Below are 23,418 nucleotides of genomic sequence, written 5' to 3' on the forward strand. Positions count from 1 at the left end.
AGCATTCCGAACCAAATTGAGTTCTTAGATCCAAATCCCCAGAACAGCTCAGAGAAGGCCCAAAGCCTCAGTATTCAGTTCCAGGGGGGCAGTCTCATAACCTTCGTGTCATGGACAGAGCAACTCCCAGACATCACAGGTCTTCTTCGGACTAGAAATCCAAGACAGTGAAAGACATTTAAATAAATGTGGATAGAGTGGGACAAGAAAATAATGCAATTAAGTTTTAACATATCCTGTATATGTTTGATGATGAAACCACTCACAGCAAATCAGAGTCCCATAGGAATTGTCAGGGAGCTAAAAAGAAACTGCAGAAAGTTAAGAAAAGAATTTGACATTTATTTATCTATGAAGAAGAGTTTTCAAATGAAACTTAGTCACATAAGCAGTCCAGAAAGTATCACCATCACGTCTCAGGGGAACCAGCAACTGGCAGCAATCAGAAACACAAGAGGTTTTGCAGATGCTGCAAATTCAGAGCAGCATGCACAAAATGCTGGAGGGACTCAGAAGGTCAGGCAGCACTAGAGAAATGAATAAACAGTCGATGTTTCAGGCTGAGACATTCCTTCAGGGCAGGGGTGGGGGGGGAAGTTGCCTGAATAAAAAGGTGGAGGAGAGGGGGAGGAGGATAGCTAGAAGGTGATAGGAGGTTGGGTGGGTGGGAAAGAAAAAGGGGTGGAAGAGAGAAAATCGGATAGGAGAGGAGTGTGGATCTTGGGAGGGAGGGAAGAAGGTGGGGCACCAGGAGGTGGTGAGAGGCTGATGAAAAGAGTTAGGAGCCAGAGAGGAGAATAGAAGAGTTGGGGGGGGGGGGGGGATCAGCAGAAGGAGAAATTAATGTCATGCCATCAGGTTGGCGGCTACCCAGATGGAATATAAGGTGTTGTTCCTCAGCCCTCACCTTGGCCATGCACCGACATTTCAGAACAGAAATGGGATTCGGAATGAAAATGTTTGGCCACCAGGAAATTCTGATCTTGGCAGATGATGCAGAGTTGCGCGATAAAGCCGTCCCCCAATTTACAATGGATCTCACCAATGTAGAGGAGGCCACGTCGGGAGCACCAGATAAAACAGACGACACGAAGAGATGCACTGGTGAAGCTTTGTCAGATCTAACAACAAATTGTTGAAAGTTCAGAGCTGGTAGTGCAGCACGTGTGGAGGAAGGAGGAAGACATTCTGGCCTCTTCTCCCTTCCTTTCCAGTCCTGATGAAGGGTCCCTTAACAGCCAGAAGACCAAGGAGATGGCATGCTAGGAGCCACACTCATGTCTCAGCCTGAAACATTGACTGTTTATCCATTTCTATAGATGCTGCCTGACCGGCCGAGTTCCCCCAGCATTTTCCAGCATCTGCAGAATTTCTGCTGTTAATACGTGAGCAGGGAAATGCCGTTTGGGGCAGCGTTTCTACTGGTGTAAAACGGAGAGCGTTCTAACTGGTTGCATCACCGTCTGCTGCAGAGAGACCACTGTCACAGCGCTGCAGAGAGCTGTAAACTCAGCCAGCTCCATTGCGAGTGTCAAACTCCCCAGCATCCAGGACACCTTGAAAAGGCGATGCCTCGAAAAGGTGGAATCCATCATTACTAATCACCTCCACCGAGTACATGGTCTCTTTTCATTACTGGTGTCAGAGAGGAGGCACAGGACCCCAAGGCACACACACAATGTTCTAGGAATAGCCCCATTCCCTCTGCCATCAGATGCCTGTATATATAATACAGACTGTACATATTTCTTATTGTAATTTACAGTATTTTGTATAGCACTGTACCGCTGCTGCAAAACAACACATTTCACAACAAGTCAGTGATAACAAACCTGATTCTGACCCTTCACTAATTGTCACTTTGACAGCGCTGCCCACATTTCAAGGACGTCTGCTTAAAAATGAAGCAAATGGTTTCTATAAATCGTGGCACCAATGCTGTGAGCTGTCAGTGGCTTTTGCTTTAAAAAGGAGCTGGCTATGCTGGGAAGCAGAAAGAGCCAAAGGTAGTTTTGCAGTTTGATCTATTTTAAAGTACGTCATCGGCCATGGATGCAGAACAACGGAACCTCATGAGGAAATTACAAACCCAATCACAATCTGGATCTCTCTCACCCGATTCGCCTTGATGTCTTAAAGTCCTCCGCAATTAGGGCCCAATCATTCAAGCCAGGCTTTACCAATAACATTCCTTATGCTCCTTTACCCAACCCAACAGCTCTATCAATCTCTCACTCTCCTCATTCCTTTCCAATTCCAGCCCTGATCTTTGTGTGCCCTTTCTCCACCATGTCCCAATCCCTTACATACTCAACATTCCTGCATCCCATTCACCCTCTTGCCCGTACCTTCTATATTACTCACCTCCCTGGAGCTGAATCACAGGCCAGCAAGTCACCCAATAGCCCCGTAGCAGGGACTGTGGCCAAGGGTTCCGTTGACATTAAGGGGACAGAGGGGATGATGAGACGGCCTTCAGGGATGAGGTCCAGCACCTGGCCGTGTGGTGTGCCGACAACAGCCTGGCCCTTAACACCCAGAAGACCAAGGAGATGGCATGCTAGGAGCCACACTCATGTCCTCATCTACATCACCGGAGCTGTAGTGGAGCGTGTATCAAGCTTCAAATTCCTTGGTGTCCACATTTCTGAGGATCTCACCTGGTCCCTGAACTCCCCCATCCTGATCAAAAAGACGCAACAGTGCCTTTATTTCCTGTGGAGCATCAAGAAAGCTGACCTCTGTCCCAGGATACTGACGGACTCTTACCGCTGTAAGAGTCACCAACTGCATCTCAGTGTGGGATGGCAATTGTCCCGTATTGGACCACAAAGCACTCCAGCGGGTGGTAAAAACTGCCCAGTGGATTATCGGCACCCAATTGCCCTCCATTGAGAACACTTACCATAAACGCTGCCTGGGCAGGGCGAATAGCATTATCAAGGATGCATCTCACCCTAACCATGGACTTTTTACTCTCCTCCCATCCGGTAGGCGCTACAGGAGCCTCCGTTCCCACACCAGCAGGCACAGGAAGAGCTTCTTCCCTGAGGCTGTGACCCTGCTGAACCTCACATCACAGCACTAAGCAGTATTGCACCCATATTGTACTGTCCCAGTACTTTTATAATTGTGTGCTGTAGCACTTACTTTTTATTTGCAGTTATTTTGTAAATAACACTATTCTTTTGCATTTCTGGTTAGATGCTAATTGCATTTCACTGGCTTTGTATCTGTACTCGGCACAATGACAATAAAGTTGAATCTAATCTAATCCAATCAAGACTACAATAAATTGAGCAAACAGGGCTGGGCTGGAGAAGATTCTGCAGTGATTTAATAAGTAAAACTCATTGCCGTCCCCCCAAAGACACACCAGTTTCTCTGCCCCTCTTGTCTGACTCCTTCACGTCATGATAACAAGCATTTAAACCAAGATCTCCACTTCTTCCATCCAACAACCTTTCAGCAAAGCTTGACTGAGGTGTTCAAATAGGTTGAACATTAATGAAAATTATTGATCAAATGCGCTAATTTGAGAGCAAAGCCACAATAGTTTGTACATATCATGGTAATAATAGGATACTACCATGATATTCTTTATAATCATCATCATGTGCCATGTCATATGTCGTATGATGTGGGCAATCGTGGTCTCATTACCATGATTGTTCTTGGCAATTGTTTCTACAGAAGTGGTTTGCCACTTCAATACTCTTCCGAGATCATCTGCCTGGCATTAGTGGTCACATAACCAGGACTTGTGATATGCACCAGCTGCTCATGTGACCTACCTGCCCCCATGGCTTCACATGACCCTGGTTGGGGTGGAGGAGGGGACTAAGCAGGTACTACACCTTGCTCAAGGGTGACCTGCAGTCTATTAGAGGGAAGGAGCACCTTACACCTCCTTTGGTAGAGACATATCTCCACCAAATTCTTTATAGTACCTCTGCTGATTACCCAGATTAATGACACAGAAGATGAACAGACATTACTTAGGAGTACATAAATTTGGGATTTGGAGCTTTGATCCAAGCTATTGTTCATTAGCCTCTCATTAGGTCTCACATCATCAGATTCAGGAACATTTATTACTCTACAAACACAGGCTTGTGAAGCAACATGGTTACCTTCACTCACCTCAACAATAAACCGATTCCACAACCTATGGAATCGCTATCAAAGATTCTACAACACTTCTTCTCAGTCGTATTTATTAGTTATCTATTTATTAGTATTATTTGTTTTCCTTTCTTCTACCTGCAGTTTGTCTTCTTTTACACATTTGGTGTTTATCCGTCTTTGTGTAGCTTTTCATTGAATTTCTTGTGTTTCTTTGTATCTACTGTGAATGCCCTAAAGAAACTGAATCTCAGGGTAGTATATGGTGACATATACTGTAAGTACTTTGATATATGGGAGGCAGGGTTTGAGGGTCGGCACAACATTGTGGGCCGAAGGGCCTGTAATGTGCTGTACTATTTTATGTTCTATAATAAATTTACTTTTGACTGTTCGAGCTGTTCTTTCTCTGGAGGAAGCTACAGTTTGCTCTCAAAGTTCAGGGTATCATTATCAAAGTACATGCTTGTCGCCATTTACAACCCTGGAATTCACTTTCTTGCAGGTGATCACAGTAAATCCATAGAATAATAACCAGGACAGAATCAATGAAAGAACGACCAACTCGGATGTTCAATCAGAATGCAGAAGACAACAAACTGGAAATACAAAATGAAGAAATAATAATAAAAAAAAGTGATAAATATCGAGAAAATGAGATGAAAAGTCCTGGTAAGTGAGTCATGTGGAAGAAGGAGGACAAAAGGAGTGAACATTGGTAATTTTTCTGATTGTTGGCAGAGAAATCTCACCCAATCACTCCTGACAAACAACATATTTTCTGCTCTAGTGATATTGAGCTATTTGCCATGTGGGAGAGGTGGAGCAAGACGTACGATCTTTTGCATTGCCCTCAAGAGCACAGTTGGCTCTTTGAAACTGTTGCTGTAATCGTGAATGATGGAGCAGTGTAAATTTCTGTGGTGCAGCCTGTACGATGGACGCCATGGTAGTGTAGCGGTTAGTGTAACGTTATTGCGGCTCGGGGCATCAGAGTTCTGAGTTCAATCCCAAAGTCCTCTGTATATCCTCCCCGTGGAATGCATGGGTTTTCTCCAGGTGCTCTGGTTTCTGCCCACAACCCACGGATGCACACAGGTTTATTGATCAGTGTACATTGTCCTGTGCTTGGGTTAGGGTTGAATCAGAGGTTGTCAGGGGTTGCTGGATGACATGGCGCAAAGAGCTGGAGAGGCCCATTCTGCATTGAATCTCAAAATAAATAAAAAAGAACAGACCATGGGACAAAAATAACTTACTGTACAAAAACTAAAATGCTAGAAATATTGAGCATGTTAGGATGGGTCTGTGGAGTCAAAGGGTTTTTGACCTGATACATTAACTTCCCTATCTCTTCCCACAGATGCAGCCTGCCCTGTTGAGTCTAGTGTTTTCTGATTTTATTTTACGTTTCCAGCATCTGCAACAATTATTCTCATTTTTATAACTTATTGATTGGACATTGCTGCATTGTGCAAGTGCACCTCCCCAAGATGAAATACTAGAACAAAGTGCAGCAATTTCAGAGAGATTTTGTTTGGAGTTTGATGAGATTTGGTATGTAACCAAAGACTCCAGCAAATTTCTACAGGATGTGCCAAGGAGAGCATCCCAACTGGTTGTGTCACCATCTGGTATGGCTGGGGTTGGGGGGGGGGGGGGTGAAAAGTTGTAAACTCAGCCAGTTCCATCGTGGGCACTAGTCTCCCCACAATTGAGGGCACCTTCAAAAGGTGAACCCACAAAAAGGCAGCATCCATTGTGAAGGAACCTCATTACCCAGGATCTGCATGCCCTCTTCTCACTTCTATCAACAGGGAGGAGGTAAGGAGCCTGAAGACACAGTCCATGCATTAGGAAAATCTTCATCGTCTCCGCCATTAGATTTCTGAACAGACAATGAACCCATCAACACAACTTCACTACTTTTGCTCTATTTAATTATCCTTATATATCTGTCATTTTGCTGGATTAGTACAGTGGAAAACGTGACATATTATTGTAATATGTATATTGTATACATTATATATACTATATATTTCCATTGTAGTGCCGCCACAAAACAACAAATTTTACAATATACATTAGTGATAACGAACCTGATTCTCATTTTCCCTCATATACAACATATTGTCTAATTGTAATCATGTAAAGAATCTCGTCTCATTGAGTGGTTTCAAGTAAACAAACTCAGATCTTCAGTTGGCTATTCTTGTACAGTATGCACAATTGTGGGGTTTCTCCTGCCTTGCCTAGCTGCTACAATTAAAATAAGGCACTGCTAAATGATCTGGGATGCTACCGTTTAATGTGGTGTCACAAGTCCTTTCCCTCTCTACCACCACAAGACACATACTGTTTCTACCCAAGTTCCAATGGCTGAACAGAAACAAAGCAAAATATAATGTTGAGATTTGTTAAAACATTTTCCAGTCATGAAATCGTGAAACAGATATCATATAAAATCATGGATGTGCATACAAGTTACTTGGGGGGTGGGGGTGAGAGGCAGAGGGAAAGGTAGACAACAAGAGAGGTACAGAGATGGTTAGTATGAGAAAAGAATACCAGAAATTGTAATAGATGGATGTAAAATCACTTTATTGATTGTTTAACAGTACAGAGTAGGCCCTTCTGGCCCTTCCAGCTGTGCCACCAAACAGCCCCAACTGCAACTTAGCCTAATCACAGGATAATTTACAATGACCAATTAACCTACCAACTCGTACGTCTTTAGTCTGCAGGAGGAACCCGGAACACCCGGAGGTAACCCACGCCATCACGGGGAGAATGTACTAACTCCTTACAGGCAGTGGCGAGAATTGAACCAGGGTCCCTGGTACTGTAAAGCATTGTGCTAACCAGTATGCTACCGTGGCACCCTCATAAAAGATGGGAGATAGAGGAGGAGGATAAAGAGGGTGTACGTAACAAGTACAGAAGATGTTAAATTTCAGCACACTGTTCCCCATCCTGACCCAGATAAGACAGCAAGCACACCTTACAATTTGAGAGCTGTTGGCCCCGAGAGGGACAGGAGGCTAGCACCTCATCATAGAGTCAAAATTGCTTTCTATCCGCTATTGTTGTCACAGACTGACCCAGCCCCTGCAACCATCAAAAGAAGAGAGCTTCACTTAATTTAAAACCAAACAAAGTGGATATGAAATGCTACTGTACCCTACCACAATCTGTCAGTTGACAGAACATTGGCAGCTACACTGACAAGTCTTTTGCTGTTACCACTTAGGAAATTTCAAGACACAAACGAGCTGTCAGACACTTTATATTTAATATGAGCAACAACTGACAGCGAGATGACCTTTGTTCTTAAGATGTTTGTATTTTGCTGCAGAAATTAAAGTCCTTTTTGAACTCAACAAAGCAAACATGGTGGCTTTATAACAAGATGGCTGTACTTGAGGACAGCCCAAGTCTGACAGTTTTATTAACCTTGTGCAAGTAATAACCTGTTCATTATACTGTGCGCATTTTCAACCGTGACCCACAAAGTCCTGGAATTGTGCGAGGATAGACAGTGACTTTATCAAGGACCTCTAATCTCATCCCAGTTGTCTGCTGAAGTGACTTCTCAACCAATGGGAGATTGTAAAAGAAAGACAGGCAACATTTATCACAGCTTCACAGCCAACAAACAGCTTTTTAAAGTGTCATCACTTTTGTAAGATGAGAAATGCAGTGGTCAGTTTTGATAAGTGACAAGCTGCAATGAGATGAAAGGATCTGAAAATTGCACTGGACTTTGGAAGAATGAGAGGTGATCTGACCGAGACAAGCTGCACTCCGCGGCCACTTTATTAGGTATATCTGTACACCTATTCGCTAATGCCAATACCTAATCAGCAATTCAATGCATAAAAGCATGCAGACATCGTCAAGATTTTCGACTGGGATTTTCATGCACAACAGTCTCTAGAGTTTACAGATAACAGTGCTTAAAAAAAAACAAAGACAATCCAGTGAGTGGCAGTTCTGTGGGTGAAAATGCCTTGTTAAGGAGAGAGGTCAGAGGAGAATGGCCAAACTGGTTCAAGCTGACTGGAAGATAGCAGTAACTCAAATAACCACAAGTTACAACAGTGGTGTGCAGAAGAGCACACAACACGTTGAACCTTGAAGCCAGCAACGATTTGGACCAGCTGGAAAAAACGGTTGAAAATTGGCAAATGGAACTTAACGTAGATAAGTAAGAGGCTTTGCATTTCAGTCGGACCAGTCAGAGTAAGCCTAATACAGTGAACGGTTGGGCAGTGAAGAGTGTGGTAGATCAAAGAGGTCTGAGAACACAGGTGCATAATTCATTGAAAGAGACATTCAAGGTAGATAGGGAAAGCTTTTAGCACATTGGCCTCCATAAATTATTGTATTGAGTACAGGAGATGGGATGTTATGTTGAAGTTGTACAAGACCTTGGTGAGGTCGAATTTGGAGTATAGTGTGCAGTTTTGGTCACCTGCCTACATGAAAGATATAAATAAGGTTGAAAGAGTACAAAGAAAATTTACAAGGATGTTTGCTCGGCCTGGAGGATCTGAGTAATAACAAAAGATTGAATAGGTTAGGACTTTATTCCTAGGAATAGAAAATTGAGAGATTTGTTAAAGGTACACAAAATTATGAGGGGTATCAATAGGGCAAATGCAAGCAGGCTTTTCCACTGAGGTTGGGTGCAACTACAACTAGAGGTCATAGGTTAAGGGTGAAAGGTGGAAAGTTTTAGGGGAACATGAGGGAAAACTTCACTTAGAGAGTGGTGAGAGTGTGGAATGAGCTGCCAGGTCAGGTGATGCATGTGAGTTCAATTTCGCCGTTTAAGATAAGTTTGGATAGGTACATGGATGGTAGGCGTATGGAGGCCTATGGTCCCGGTGCAGGTCGATGGGAGTAGGCAGTTGAAATGGTTTGGCGCAGAGCAGAAAAGCTGAAGGCCCTGTTTCAGTTCTTTAGTTTTCAATGACTCTATGGATGGGCTACAGACCAGGTTCCAGTCCTGTACCTAATAAAGTGGCCACTGAGTGGATATTCTGAAGGAACTGACTGACCAAATGCGATTTGGAGAGGTAGAGCTACTGAGTAGCAAGCCAGCAAGAATTAATCTTTGCTACTATGAATAGCACAGTGGGATTGTTTTATAAACCTGCTGATACAATGTCTCAGTCAAATATAGTGCTCTAAAATAAGCTAAATAAAGAACAAAAGAACACAAGGAATAGAATCCATTGACCAGATCCCCCCTCAAGCATGTGGTGCCATTTGATAGGGTGGGGGCAGATATGGTACCCCAGTCAATTACCCCCTGACCCCCATTTACTCTGAGTTTCCTCATAACCAGATATCAATTTCAACTGTGGTTGTACTCAATTCCTGAATGTTCACTGCTCCCTCAGGCAGAGGATGCCATAGATTTTCAACACTTTGCACACAGCAATTTCTACTGATCTCAATCATTGGCCCAGATGAGATTTGCAGAGGGTGTTTCCAATAGTGAGAGAGTCTAGGACCAGTCACAGCCTCAGAATTCCAGAATGTCCCTATAGAACAGAGATGAGGATTAAGTTTTTGAGCCAGGGGGTGGTGAATCATTGGATAGGTTAAAAGCGGAGGTCGATGGGTACTTAATTAATAAGGAAATTATAGGTTCTGGGAAGAAGGCAGGAGAATCGAGTTGAGAGGGAAAATTTTATTTTTCCTCTGATATTCAACCATGGATGAATTGAGGAGCAGATTTGGTGGGTCAACTGGTCTAATTCTGCTCCTATATCTGATGTCCTTATCCCTTACTACAAGTTATTGTCCATCTGATCTGGGCTGCTCAGCCCCTGTGAGAAGCATCAGTGCTGAAAGTATCCAGGCAGTGCACTGACAAGTCAATGCTGCTGAATCCAGGCCCTATCCAAACTGCAAGACTTTGTAAACTGAAGATATGAAAGTCCTTGGTCCCAGTATTTAAGTGCCACTACAAAGAATGCATAGCAGTGCCTACACTTCCTGAGAAATATTTTAAGATTCAGCACGCCATCTAAAACTTTGACAAATTTCTACAGATGTGTCGTGGAGAGTATATTGTTTAGCTGCATCATGGCCTGATATAGAAACACCAATAACCTTGAATAGAAAATCCTTGGAAAAAGTAGTGGCCCAGTTCATCATGGGTAAAGCTCTCCCCACCATTGGGAACATCTACGAGGAGTGTTGTCACAAGAAGCAGCATTCACTATCAGGGACACCCACCACCCAGGACGTGCTCTCTTCTCACTGCTGCCATCTGGAAGGAGGTACAGGAGCCTCAGGACCCACACCACCAGGTTCAGGAACAATTATTAGCCCTCAACCATCAGGCTCTTGAAGCAGAGGGGTAAACTTCACTCACCCCATCACTGAACCATTCTCATAACCAATGGATTCACTTTCAAGAAATCTTTGTGTCACGTTCTCGATATTTGTTGTTTATTTATTTAGTATTATTACTTTTTCCTTTTGTAATTGTGGTTTGTCCATCCTTTTGGGTGTGGTCCTTCATTGATTCTGTTGTGTTTTGTTGTAGTCCTATAAGAAAATGAATCTCAGGGTTGTATATGGTAATGTATTTGTACCTTGATAATAAATTTACTTTGAACTTTGAAAGGTGTTTATTGTCAGCAGAAAGCCAAGGTTTTCTGCTTTTATTCTTCATAGAACTGCTGGTTTAATTGGCAAGTAGTTGAAGACAATCTTCTCCCCTATCTTCCACGAGACTCCTGGAGAGTGTGGTTGGAAAATAGGGCACATTCATTTTCTAACAGAGTCGTGGAAGGAAAGCAGTCTCCGGACGCAAACAGATGGCTGAACAGCCACATTATACACATGGGTGCCCATGTAATTGCATTATGTATATAGATAGCTCCAGCGTAGCACTACCTGCCGATTGCAATTCCATTCTTAATCAACTTCTCAAAGCAGCTGTTTCCTTCAATTTATTTTAACACTTTTTTTTACAAAAAATAAAAAATGTTCGCACCTCTAGGGGCTTTGTTTTTCCTTTCGAATTTCTCCTGTTAATCTGTCCTTTGATCTGTGTTAGTTTCTCCCAGCCAGAGATATGGCAGGAATATTATCATCACCAGTTTATGAATAAAACTCCCCCTCCTCCCTCCACCCTGCAATCACAACCGAAGCTTCCTCACTCCCTGTGATACCTACTGGGAACTATCATTGCACAGGCAGCAAACAAGATCGACTTTACCTGGCATCTTGCACTCAAAACATTGAACTCATTGGCCAAGGCTCCCCAATTTATATCCCTTGGGCCAAATCTAGCCTGCTGAGTTGGAGTTGACCTTTGCCCTTGGAGTCTACCGGACCATGCTGTAGCATCATGCTTGCTCCAACTCTGTATTCCAGTCCCACCACAGCACCTGCCCCCCCCCCCCCCCACCACCTTGCTCCTTCACTGCCTACTTCTGTCTTAGAAACTTCCCAAGGTCCTGCTCATACCATGCTTAGAGGGAGGAATTTCAAAGACATGGTAAGAGAAAAAAAAATGACACCTCAGCTTTGCCTTCGCCCCTTATTTTCAAACAAATGAACCCTAATTCTAGATTGCCCACAACAGGAAATATCCTCTCCAAGTTCTTGTTGGGTTCCCTCAAGAGCCCTTGGATTGACCTTCTGATATGCCAGAATCCAAAGCCAGGCAGATAACCTGGTTAGACAAGTCTTCCCTGCCTGTTGAAGACCCTGTGATATCACACAAGGCCAAATATGAATGCAAATCTTCTGTCTACATTCTTCTGTCTGTCTATGCTTTCACTCCCAAAAGCTCCTACTTACTCAATAACCAGACATGCTTGCTTGGTCAACCAGGCAAGGCATTCCTGCTTCTCCCTCTCCTTCCCTGTGCCTACCTCACACCCCTCCCCCCTTCCCTGCACCCTAACAACCATTTTTTTTCTAATTAATTCCTTCGCTGTTCTGGCAGTGTCTTTGACGTGAAGCATTAATTCTTTCTCTTCCCAGGCAAGGCTTTTTCTGCTAACTGTTTCCAGCAGCCTTGTTTTAAAATTTAAATTCTAGATTTCCAACATCTGAAGCTAGTTTTGGATTTTCAAGAAGATCAAACATCATTCCCTTAAGCTTGCCTTCACTGGTCATCTGCACTGTCCATCGTCACAGGACTTGCCTGTTCAGAACCAACTGAAAATACAAATGGAATTGACTTTGGACAGGTCAGGCAAACAAACCATTTTCCCACATCTTGAATGTAGATACAAAGTACAGAGTTCCAAAGAAAAGGTTTTAAGCAATTACTTTGTTTAATGGCCACATAATTATTAGATCATAATACATAAGAGCAGAATTAAGCCATTCAGCCCATCAAGTCGGTTCTGCAATTCGACTGTGGCTGATTTATTAGCCTCTCAACCCCAGGTACCGCTGAGGCTGGCCAATCATTTTAAGTCTGATTCTCATTTCAACATGTTGGCCCATGGCCTTCTCTTGTGACAAGATGAGGACACCCTCAGAGTGGAGCAGCAACGTCTTATGTTCTGTCTGGTTAGCCTGCAACCTGATGACGTCAACATTTATTGCTCCTTCTGATATATAAAAAATTCCTTCCCTCTTCTTCTGTTCTACACTCTGGCCTTTTACCTCTTCCAATCTGCCTATCACCTCCTCCTGGGTCCCCTCCTCCTTCCCTTTCTCCATGGTCCACTCTCCTCTATCAAATTCATTCTTCTCCAGCCCCTTACCTTTTCATCCCACCTGGCTTCACCCATCACCTTCTAGCTATCCTCCTTCCCCCTCCCCCACCTTTTTATTCTGGCATCTATCCCCTTTCTTTCCAATCCTGAAGAAGGGTCTCAGTCTGAAATATTGAATGTTTATTCATTTCCATAGATGCTGCCTGACCTGCTGGGTTCTTCCAGTATTTTCTGTGTGTTGCTGAGGGTTGATATTGCTGGGGTACAACAAAGGCTACGGACTGTCCTCCCCCACCACAGAATTGGACCACCCCTGGAACTGTGCTCCAGTAACGATCCCATAATCTTGACAGGGAAATGAATGAAATCATTAAATAATATATTAAAGAGGGAAAAAATGGGCTTCTGAAATATTCTATGTATCTTTAAGGATAACAATGATTTTCCCATTCCTTTTCTTTGCCTTGATGCATTAATTAAAAACAAAATCCCTATTAATTTCAATATTTACCAGGAATTTTTAGCCATTTCGCTTCAATTTCCTTGTATTTTGACTCCCTGGTTGAGTGCCATTTTCTGAAAGATAGCACACAGATCCTAGACATGATCCTTGTGCTGATTAAACCAAACATGCTAATTCCTTGCTTTAAGTGCCTGTCTGTGGCATCATTACCCAGACCCAGCAAGCAGCTGAGGAAATTAATTTGTCGCTCTGACTAGGGAGAGCTAATGAGGAGCCATCCAGCTTGACGTGACTTCTGTCAAGGGGTGGGGGGGGGAGTGGGGGCTGGTGAGCAGACACCAGCCTCTCAGTGTTAATGAGACTCAGCAGACTGGCTCCAGTTCATGTCACTCGCACTCTGTTAACAGGGAGCAAGTCCAGTCGGTGTACAATCAAGTCTGATTTTAACTATCTCCACTCAGGTAAAAAGGCAACAGCGGTTTACATCCTTTCACCCATCAAATTGAGGTTTTATCTGGCTCTGTCAGCGAGTAATCATAGAGGGGAGCTGCCATAAAAATGCATTGCACTCAAGAAAGTTGCATCAATCATGGAGGACCCCCATCGCCCAGGACATGGCCTCTTCTCATCACTACCATCAGGGAGGAAGTACAGAAACCTGAAGCCAGACACTTAACGATTTAGGAACAGCTTCTTCTCCTCCACCATCAGATTTCTCAACAGACAATGAAACCATGAATACCACCTTGCTACTTTGCTATTTTTGCACCGCAATGCATTTGGTTCATGGGGCCACATTGGGAGCAGCACAATTTTGGCCCAATTAGTTGGCTGCCCTATTCAGCCAAATACACAGGTAGATTGGGAAAATCAGGTTGATGCTGCAACCCAAGGGAGGGAATTTGCAGAATGACTACAAGATGACCTTCCAGAGCAGTTTGTGGTTGAGCCCACTAGGGGAATTGGATGTTAAGATGTCAAAATTGGAAGTTATGTAATGACACAGATTTGATTAGGGAGTTTAGGTAAAAGAATCCTTTACCTTTAAGCATTCAAGCCAAAGAGAGGGCATATAATTGAGCAAAAATTAGTTGGAATTTAGGGGATTGGGAAACTCCTGAATACCTACAAAAGGCAACTCTAAAAAAGCCATAAAGAGAGAGAAGACAAGAAAGAAAGGAAAGCTAGCCAATAATATAAAAGGTCAAAAAGTTTCTTTTAAGATATATAACAAGTAAAAGGGAGACAAAAGTTGGAAAGCAGACTGTTGGAAAATGATGCCGAAGCATTACTACTGAGGGACAAATAAAAGACAGAAAGACTTAAGTATTTTGCATCTGTCTTCACTGTGGAAGACACGAGCAGTTTGCTGGAAGTTCGAGAGTGTCAGGGGGCAGAAGTGAGTGTCAAGGAGAAGGTGCTTGGGGAGCTGAAAAGTCTGAAGCTAAGTAAGTCACCTGGACCAGATGCAATACACCCCAGGGTTCTGAAAGAGGGAGCTGAAGAGATTGTGGAGGAATTGGTAGTGACTTTTCACAAACCACTAGATGCTGGAATGGTTCTGGAGCACTGAAAATTTGAAAATGTCACACAACTTTTAAAGAAGGGAGGGAGGTAGAAGAAAGGAAATTATGGGCCTGATGCACCATCAATAACTCACACTGAGACGTAAGGCGAGATATCGGCTTTTATTGACTGGAAGAAGGAACCGGGAGTGAGTGTCCATCATACTATGTCCTGGAGACTGAGGCCGAGCGTCAGGCCTCAGATCGCCTTTATACAGGGGCCTGTGGGAGGAGCCACAGGAGCAGTCAGCAGGGGCGTGTCCAGACAGGCACATAGTTCACCACAGGGCCGGTTACCCTGACTTCAGTGGTTGGAAAGTTGTTAGTCTATTATTAAGGCTGTGATTTCAGGGTACTTGGAGGCACATGATAAAAAGTCAGCATGCTTTTCTCAAAGGGAAATCTTGCCTCACAAATCTATTGGAATTCTGAGGAAATAACAGGCTGGATAGGGAAAGGCAAGTTAGTGGATGTCACTTATTTGGATTTTCAGAAGGCCTTTGAGAAGGTGCTTCACATGAGGTTGCTTAACAAGATAAGAACCCATGGTATTACGGGAGAGGTACAGGATAAATGTTTAGTTGACTGGCAAAGAGTGGGAATAAAGGGGGCCTTTCTACCTGGCTGTTGATGATTAGTGGTATGTCTTAGGGATCAGTGTTGGGGCCACTTCTTTTCATGTTGTATGTCAACAATTCAGATGAAGGAACTGATGTCTTTCTGACCAAGTTTGTAGTCGATATGAAGATAGGTCGAGGGGCAGGTGGTGTCTGCACCAGGACTTAGACAGATTGGGAGAATGGGCAAAGTGTCAGGTGGAATACAGTGTAGGGAGGTGCATGGCCATTCACATGGTAGGGGTAATAAAGGTATGGACTCTTTTCTAATTGGGCAGAATATTTAAAATCAGAGGTCCAAAGGGACTTGGGAATCTTCATGCAGGATTCCCTAAAGGTTAACTTGCAGGTTGAGTCAGTCATAAGGAAGGCAAAAGTTCATATTAATTAGGAAAGGACTAGACTACAAAAGCAAGGAAGTAACGCTGAGGCTTTATAAGGCTTTGGTCAGACCGCACGGAGTATTGTGACCAGTTTAGGGCCCCTTCTCTAAGAAAAGATGAGCTGGCAGGCATTGGAGAGGGTCCAGAGGAAGTTCATGAGAATGAACCCAGGAATGAAAGGGTTAACATATGAGAAGCTTTTGATGGCTTTGGGCCTGTACTCGCTGAAGAATGAGAGCAGGATCTCTTTGAAATCTATTGAATATTGAAAGGCCTAGACACAGAGGATGTGGAGAGGATGTTTCTGATTGTAGTTGAGTCTAAGACCAGATGACACAGCCTCAGAATTGAGGGACGTCCATTTAGAACAGAGACAAGTAAAAATTGATTTAGCCAATGGTAGCAAATTCATTGCTACAGGTGGCTGTGCAGGTTGAGTCACTGGGTATATTTAAGGCAGAGGTTGCAAGGTTCTTGATTAGTTAGGACATCAAAGGGAACAGGACAAGGCAGGAGAATGAGGGTGAGAGGGAGGGACAATAAATCCGCTATAATGGAATGGCAGAGCACAATGTATCAGCTGAATAACCTAATTCTGCTCTTATGTCTTATAACCAAAGTTTCATGAAGATAGTTTAAAAAAAGATATTAAAAAAAGACAAACTACCATTTAATGGACTGACAAGTTATGTATATAACTAAAACACAGAACAAATTAGACTACTACCAATCTACAGCGCTATAAAACTGCGTATTAGTTCCTCATAGTTTTGACAGAGGAATTCATCCAGTGTACATTGCCATGTTCTTTTGATTGACTGTAAACGAACAAAATCAGCGAGGCACCTTGTGTAGATAAAGGACTCCTTTCATACAATGTCTTCAATGATTGCATCCTCCAAATCTTCATTTCATTATAACTTTCAAGATATTATTGATGTCTTCAAATTCTCCATAATTTCTTGTGAAACTGTTTCATTTTCGCTCCCAGCCATGACTGGCATCTCCAGGCCAACATGCTTGAAACCATAGTGAGCAAGACAGTTATGAATTGTCATACTACTTATTTCTGTCCAACTATCAGTGACAAAAATCATGGCTTTTTGAACACAAACACACACAAAAGATGCTATCTAAAAATGTTTCACTCTGTTTAGTGTCAAACGGCCACACAAGTGTACATGAAAGACACCAGTCAATACAGTGAGTCAAGATGAGGTGAATCCAGAGCAGATTTTGACTTTGTCAGAGAGAATTCCAAATGTGACCAAGGCAGGTACAAGAGAACAGCTTCACTTGGAAGTCCTGGATTATGTCTCAACGAACCTTGAAGGACTGGTGGCAAGCAATAAAAGTCTGAGTTCTGGGGGAAGCTATCCAAAGTAAAATCTGTGAGCACATGGCAGCTGAGATTCAAAGAGCTCTGCCGGTTGATAGAGCTGCTTTTGGTGCTGCCAGATTCTGAAAGGGCCTTCAGCATGGTGCGTCACATTAAGACTGAATTCAGAAGTCAGCTGTCTCACAAAACACTTGTGAATCTGATATCTTGTAAAATTAACAAATTCATTGACGCAGACTGTGATGAGGGTGAGACTTCCAACAAAATGCTCAAATCTGCCGAGCAAGCCACATCACAGTACAAGGAAAGTTTGCTAAAGAAATAGAAAAGCTATTTCCATTAGCATTTAGCGAGGGGGGGGGGATATGGGGTTGTGGGGGCAGAGGTGCTGGTGCCACCTCCCAGAAATGAGTTTTTGCAGGGTGGGATGTCTGGATATTAAACCTGATTCTGATTCGGAAAGTGATAGGCCTCAAACCCCTCTGTGCAGTGAGAGAGAGAGCCTGTCTGAGCTGTCGAAGTATTGGAGGGGACAGTAGTTTTTAATGGATTTTAGATCATGGTCTCTCTGGGGCTTTGCAGTTGCTTACATGGTGTGGTTGATGGTTTTGTTGGAGTACATGGGGGAGGGGAAGGGGAGGGTTGATGGTTTGTTGGAGTAAGTGGGGAGGGGAAGGGGAGGGTTGATGGTTTTGTTGGAGTAAGTGGGGGAGGGGAAGGGGAGGGTTGATGGTTTTGTTGGAGTAAGTGGGGAGGGGAAGGGGAGGGTTGATGGTTTTGTTGGAGTAAGTGGGGAGGGGAAGGGGAGGGTTGATGGTTTTGTTGGAGTACATGGGGGAGGGGAAGGGGAGGGTTGATGGTTTGTTGGAGTAAGTGGGGAGGGGAAGGGGAGGGTTGATGGTTTTGTTGGAGTAACTGGGGAGGGGAAGGGGAGGGTTGATGGTTTTGTTGGAGTAAGTGGGGGAGGGGAAGGGGAGGGTTGATGGTTTTGTTGGAGTAAGTGGGGAGGGGAAGGGGAGGGTTGATGGTTTTGTTGGAGTAAGTGGGGGAGGGGAAGGGGAGGGTTGATGGTTTGTTGGAGTAAGTAGGGGAGGGGAAGGGGAGGGTTGATGGTTTTGTTGGAGTAAGTGGGGAGGGGAAGGGGAGGGTTGATGGTTTTGTTGGAGTAAGTGGGGAGGGGAAGGGGAGGGTTGTTGGTTTTGGAGTAAGTGGGGAGGGGAAGGGAAGGGTTGATGGTTTTGTTGGAGTAAGTGGGGGAGGGAAGGGGAGGGTTGATGGTTTTGTTGGAGTAAGTGGGGAGGGGAAGGGGAGGGTTGATGGTTTTGTTGGAGTAAGTGGGGAGGGGAAGGGGAGGGTTGATGGTTTGTTGGAGTAAGTGGGGAGTGGAAGGGGAGGGTTGATGGTTTTGTTGGAGTAAACGGGGAGGGGAAGGGGAGGGTTGATGGTTTTGCTGCTGCTTGTGTGTGGGGGGAGGGGGTTTAGGGTTCTAGCATTTTCTGTCATTAATTCTTTGGGCTTTTCTTATTTTGTAATTGGCTGTGAAGAGTAGGATTTCAGGCTGTAAACTGTACACATTCTCCATTGAACCGTGTTATTACAATATTACAATATAGACACCTTATTTTCTATGCAGACTGCAATTACTCTGTAGTACTCCATTCTGTTCTCCATTCTGCATTGTCATTGTCTTACCTTGTACAGCTACTACCTCAATGCAGTGTACTGATTTGATCTGCGTAAAAATATCCAAGACAAACTTATCACAGTACATGTAACATTATATAATTATTTCGAATAATGTCAATCGTCCGAGAGGAACACAGCTTGGTCATTGGGTTTGGAGGCTTGCGTGCCTCAATGACCCAGAGAGCGACGTTGGTTGGAGTTAGGACTTTATGCTTTGGCTCTTTGTTGGGTCACCCATGCCAAACAGGTCAAAGGATAGAGGTCAGACTAAGAGTGGTCCACCAGGCCACCAGGACCATGGTTCAGCTCAGCGCCAACAACCCTGACTGGTAAAACAAATTTGTTATGAAAACAGCAATGAAGAACCCTTCTACACCTGGGTGGCCAAGGACAGGGAATAAGGACCTTCAATGTTGCCCCAGATGCCAGTGGTGTAACAGGCAGTAGGTAATAATGACACTGACAGGCAGACTGATAATATTTCTCACTGAAGAGAAAAAGTCACTTAACAAACCAGAGGTCACTGCATCAAGCATTGCAAATGATATTAGTGGCAATTAAGCACATCCCTGCAGGCTAAAGGACTGACAGGTTATGGTAAATGGTGTCATGGGAATGTGATAGACCATTTGGCACAGCGCGCCTGTTCAGATACTTAATGACGTCCCTGCTCACTCTCTGAACCCCATCCACCTGCAGGTCAGGGACGGATTGACCTCACGTTGGATAGTAATTGATAAACATGAGATTTGGCAGATGCTGGAAATCCACAGCAACACACAATGCTGAAGGAACTCAGCAGGCCAGGCAGCACCGTTGGAAATAATAAACAGTCAATGTTTCGGGCTGAGACCCTACATCAAGACTCATGATTTTGATGATTAGTCCTGAGGAATAGTCTCAGCCCAAAAACGTTGACTCTTTATTACTTTCTATAGATGCCGCCTGACCTGTGGATATTAATTATTATCAGCTTTTTGTGAGAGAAGATCCGTCATTTCGAGCATCCTTTGCTTGAGCTCTTCACGTGAATGACTTTGCTTTCATTTTAAGATTCTGCCCTTTTTAAGGAGAACAGTCTCACTGAAACTTCCATCTAATCCACCAATTCAGAATCAGAACCAGGTTTAATATCACCGGCATATATTACGAAAGGAGTGCACTGCAATATATAATAATAAAAATTATAAATTACTGTAAGTATATATTTTTAAAAAGTTAAATAAGCAGTGCAAGAAGAGGAAAAATAAAGTAATTGGGTAGTGTTCAATGTCCATTCAGAAATCTGATGGCAGAGGGGAAAAGCTGAGTGTGTGCCTTCAGGCTCCGGTCTCTCCGTTCTGATGGTAGCAGTGAGGAGAGGGCATGGCCTGGGTGATGGGTTTGGTGGGAGTTCTTAATGAAGACCACCACCTTTTTGAGGCATCGCTCCTTGGAGATGTCCTGGGTTCAGGGGAGGCTTGTGCCCATGATGGAGCTGACGTTTGCTTAATTCTTAGCAGGCGCATCAGTCCAGCTTTGAACACGGCATGACTGGAACAATACTCAAATTTGGGCTGGTGAAAAGAAATTGTCCATATCTCACTCTATACTGCCATGAATCTTGCAAAATATTGTGAGATATTTAAACTTGTGCAGGGGCATTCAGGATTGATGTGAGATACTTTTTAATAATAGCTATTAGTTCAAGGTGATCGTTCACTATTCAATCAAAACAGATCAGATCTTTTATCTTAGCACTACTTTCTTCTATTAATACATAAGAATGGGATTCTGCTACAACACTGAGGCAAACTGCCTGGAACTCAGCATAGAAGTATATTCTTCCCAGTGAATGTGGCTACCTTCATCTATATCTAATTTATGAGCAAAGTCAGGGGATCAGAAAGAATGGTTCACATTCCCACTAATCACCTTTATTCTGTTCACAGAATTTCTTTGTGAAATATTATACAGCAGTCAAAGAATGGCTGAAACTTTCAACTCATCTGTGAGAAAAGAATGCACAACATCTGTCACAAAACATCTGTTTCAGAGATTTCTGTGCACCTCTAGAGACTGTGAAGAGGTAGAATGGGAGAAATTAATCAAATCAAAGAAACTTTGTCGACCCTCGATATACAAAACAAACAACAATCAGATGCTGTGCAGCAGTCACAGGTTTCCTCAACTATTTTAATTTGCAAAATGTGTCAAAATATCTCATAGTGCATCTGTCCATGAATGTCTTGGAACCTAATCTCCCCATCGATGCTCTTTTCCTCGCGATCTCTATTCTTCATAAGTTCACACAAGAATTGTGAATGCTGCCGATAAAAACAGCGGAGGGAAGAGACACCAGGTTCACAGATGTCCAAAGTAACCGTGGATGAAGAAGGAAAGGCAAAGGGAAGAAAATGGCAGATTAAGAATGTCCACTCTGTCTGAGCCTCCCACAATCGGGGGAGTGTGCCTTCTGTTTATTTTGCAGACAGGGAAGTCATTCTTCAGCAGATGCAAACACAGCCCATGTCACAACCTCGAAATAGCCTTTGGAACTCAGATATAAATACAAGTCCCAAATATTCTCCAGCCAATGACCCACTTCTAGCCCATCATCACTACAATATAGGAAACTCAACGCCATTTTCTACACAGCCTGCTGCAGGAAGAAATGAGTGGCTCGAAACTCTGAGCTTTGAAATATTCTTGTGGAAAAGTTTGCATCTGCCCAAGAATGATTTTCCTGTCTGCACTTCCAGATTTTTATTTAGCTTTTTAAGCAGCAACCTTTACGGCAGCTTGCCATTATTCAGAGGTGCTCAACACAAAACCTGCAGACAACATGTCCCACTGGCCCAGCTGCAACATCTCATTTGGCTGCAAAGTTGGGAGACAATTGATCCGAGCTGTCTATTAGCAGGAAGTTTACTACTGCTAAATTGGAGTCTAAGTCGTTATTTTTCTTGTGCTTTAACTTTCTTTAAGTTTGCTTATATTTTATATAATCACCTGTAATTATTCTGTTAACTTTCAGTGATTAGGTTAGTCTCATTAGACCATGGATTTGTGCCTTGGAAAGTTTCCAGGGCGCAAGCCTGGGCAAGGGGTTTTTTTTAATGGAAGACCGACAGTTGCCCAAGCTGCAAGTCTCCCCTCTCCACGCCACCAAAGTTATCCAAGGGAAGGGCATTAGGACCCATACAGCTTGGCACCAGTGTCATCGCAGAGCAATGTGTGGTTAAGTGCCTTGCTCAAGGACATACGTGCAGCCTCAGCCAAGGCTCGAACTAGTGACCTTCAGATCACTAGATGAATGCCTTAACCACTTGGCCACACGCCAATAATCAATGATTATAGTATAACTGGTTCTGTAGCTTTTCCTGCAGTTTATCTGCAGTCTGTGTCACACTAGTGATACTACCTGGAGTACTGCATACTGTTCAGGTCGTTCCGCTATAGGATCGATGTTGAAGAGGGTGCACGAGAGGTTTACCAAGATGCTGCCTGGTTTAGAGGGCCTGTGCTATCACAAGAGGCTGGGTAATCTTGGGTTGTTTTCTCTGGAGCGCCGGAAGCTGAGGGAAGATTGGATAGAGGTTTACAAGACTATAAGAGGCATAGACAGAGTGGACAGGGAGAATCTGTTTCCCAGGGTTGGAATGTCTAATACCAGAGGGCGTGCATTGAAGGTGAGAGGGGGTAGGTTCAAGGGGGATGTGGGATGTGAGGGGAAAGTGTTTTTACTGAGAGAGTGGTGGATGCCTGGAACAGTCTGCTTGATACAGTGGTAGAGGCAAATACATTAGAAGCTTTTAAGAGACGTTTAGATAAGCACAGGGAGGTCAAGAACATGGTGCAGGTAGGAGAGATTAAAGTTTGGGTGTTTTTAATTTACTTATTAGCTAGTTTGACACAACAGTGTGGGCCAAATGGCCTGTTACTATGCTGTACTTTTCTATGTTTTATGAAACTAAATGTCTCATAGGTTATAGCTTATCAAGAGAATGTGCCTTATCTGTCCACTTTGAATTAGTTTTTAGTATAAGGTGACTCGAACTTCTTTGCTCTTTGTTTTGTTTTCTTCTGTCTTCTCTCCTCCTTGCAGTCCAGTGAGTTATTTCTTTGTTATCAGCACCTAATAAAATGGCTATAACCACAAGATTTACTCTTCATTCTTGACTTCTGGATCATAAAACCTCCGGTTCAAACACTACCCTTCCAGTGGAGTAAGCTGTTTTGCTTTAATTAATGGAATTCCAGTACAGGATTGACCGCCTGTCTTCTTTGTCAACCCAAATGTAAACTCACTGGAAACATTAAATTACTGAAAATGTCAGAAGGGTTTTGCGAATCAGACAGTGTTTGTGGAGGAAGAAACAGGAATTTACATTGAACTTCAACCATCTTTCAGAGGGCCATCAGCTCTGGTTGTGAATTCTGCTGGTCTCTCCACACCTAATGCCTGATCCGAAGAATTTCTGCAGAATTCTTCAATTTTATTTCTGATTTCCAGCATCTGTGAGATCTTGCTTTGGAAAAGGAACATGCTAGTTCAA

General features: G+C 43.5%; 1 protein-coding gene across 1 annotated transcript in view; it reads right to left on the minus strand.

Annotated features, from left to right (window-relative positions):
• The window catches only part of LOC132383580 (exostosin-1-like), a 321,695-nt gene that overhangs the window by 215,968 nt on the left and 82,309 nt on the right, over positions 1 to 23,418 (minus strand). The gene's annotated exons all lie outside the window — the stretch shown is intronic.

Source organism: Hypanus sabinus, chromosome 30 (genome assembly GCF_030144855.1).
Source record: "Hypanus sabinus isolate sHypSab1 chromosome 30, sHypSab1.hap1, whole genome shotgun sequence".
Lineage (NCBI taxonomy): Eukaryota > Metazoa > Chordata > Chondrichthyes > Myliobatiformes > Dasyatidae > Hypanus > Hypanus sabinus.